General features: G+C 38.3%; 1 protein-coding gene across 2 annotated transcripts in view; it reads left to right on the forward strand.

The window, feature by feature from the left end:
- The first annotated feature begins 376 nt into the window (after positions 1–376).
- The window catches only part of LOC103386703 (potassium voltage-gated channel subfamily D member 3-like), a 57,716-nt gene continuing 56,012 nt past the window's right edge, over positions 377–2,080 (forward strand). The window contains exon 1 of one of the 2 annotated variants that reach the window (XM_017036733.2): positions 377–1,139. The gene's annotated coding sequence lies outside the window, so the exon portion shown is untranslated. The remainder of the gene's footprint in view (positions 1,140–2,080) is intronic. The other variant, XM_008321101.3, reaches the window with a different exon arrangement.

Genomic DNA, 2,080 nt, shown 5'->3' on the forward strand with positions numbered 1-2,080 from the left:
ATCTTATGGACCGGAGGAGAAAAGTATATATTGACAGAGCAAAATAAATTGTACCACACGACTGTGATCATTTTCTTTTTAAATATACACACGTATAGATACTCATTTCAAAATTATTTTAATACATTGAAAACAAAAAGATACCATGATGTATCCAAAGGAAGGTACTATGTTTTGAATGGTTTATTTGCCTGTTTTACCTTATGCTGCTTTAAATTTGACTTAATCTAATGTCTACTGAAGAACTTTAAAAAAAAACAAACGTTAACAGCGATGATTCTGTAGTATATCTGTATCTAGTGCCACTGGTGTCACCTGGTGCCTTGGGTACTCTGTCTTTGTCAGATCTTTGTTCTGTAATGTTTGTTTGTTTGCTGTTCATGTCCATGAGTTGGAGAAACAGTTGGATTAAACATTTCTAGTTTTAAACATCATTTCCCAGAAGACATACTGCAAAATTATTCACTGATAATTGGGTTTCTGTACTGAACCAGGCAAATTGGAAAAATAGATTCAATGAATTTTCATTTCACAAATTCCTGCCTTTATATAAAGATTTTTTATATGATTCCAAAATATTATCCAAGTAGAAAAGACCACGCACAACGGCAACAAGCTAATTTAATTTCGCCCCCCGTGTCATTAATACTCAGTATTACTACGGTATTACGTGCTGAAGTGATGACAGGCTGAGTGTCACAGATGTGCAGCAGGAGGAGAAAGAAGGAACACGGAGCTCCATGGCACAGTGAGAGACGCGCATTCGGTGCGGACTGAGGAGAAGGAGGCGCGTCGCTCCTTTCTCCGTTTACACTGCACTTTGAAGAAGGAGTCACGATGTAGAATCAGACAAAGGATGTTCACAACTCTTCACTGAACATTTTTCTGTCCCTCCGTGACGCTGAGAGAAAGTCTGCTCCACCGGGCAGCCTCGGTTTGGCGCTCCGTGCGCGCGCGCTGCAGCCCACCGACCGAGCCCAGGAGGCAGGAGGAGAGGAGGAGAGCTGCTGCCAGCCTCCTCCTGCTGGACGAAGCTCCGTGAGCTTATCTGCTCTCACTTCTTCACTGTCATCATTGAAACTCCACCGTTCTGTCGGGATAAGGAGCTGGGACTGTGTTCGACTCCTCCACTTCCATGGGTGAGCGCTTTCCCATTCATTTAGTTGGATTTGTTTCAATCTTAAAATACAAACGCGTGCACGGGGTTGAGATTACACTGCGTCGGCTGCTCTGAGTCAATCAACAAGTGCTGTAGATCCAAAACTTTAATGTCCATAACTCCGTTTTACTCTGTCTGTGCAGGGCTAATTCACAAGGAAGAAAAATAGAAAAGAAAAAAAAAAACCTTAATTGTGTCTTAATTATGATTGTGTTGTTTATATATGATGCTGCTAACTACAACGATGATTTTCTAAGATTACGTTGCTTACAAGTAATAAAAATTTAAAAAATAGAAATAAGAGTTCTGTAAAAGAGAGCAATCATTCAAGAAGAGTAAAAGGATTAAATATGTTAAAAATTGGAAAAGAGAAAGAAACACGCAGCCAGCCCTTTACTTCAGAGCAATTATATATATATATATATATACATGTATAGTATACTCTACTGGACCAATGCCCTGTATAAACTTGAATCTGTATGTAAATACAGTAGGCATAGGTGATTAAGATATATATATATATATATAGATAGATAGATAGATAGGTAGATAGATAGATAGATAGGTAGATAGATAGATAGATAGGTAGATAGATAGATAGATAGATATAGATATAGATAGATATATAGTGATAATACGCAGCACTGAATGATAAACACCATATAGGCATGAATTCTAATGATCATCAATGAATGATTTACCATGAGCAGAGTCATGAATAAATATAAACATGTCATCAGCGACCGTGGACATGATAGTATTCACATGTTGTGTACCTGCCTTCAAGCTAAGGCAATAATATGGGTCCCAAGAACTAAAAAAAAAAAAAAATTTGAACACTGCGTCTGGGTTGCATGTTTGAATCCACTCGTCCTTTCACCTTTACATGTCCTGTCTGTCAGGATGTACATGCTGGTTTTC

This window comes from Cynoglossus semilaevis, chromosome 11, assembly GCF_000523025.1.
Source record: "Cynoglossus semilaevis isolate Cse_v1.0 chromosome 11, Cse_v1.0, whole genome shotgun sequence".
In the NCBI taxonomy this organism is placed as follows: Eukaryota; Metazoa; Chordata; class Actinopteri; order Pleuronectiformes; family Cynoglossidae; genus Cynoglossus; species Cynoglossus semilaevis.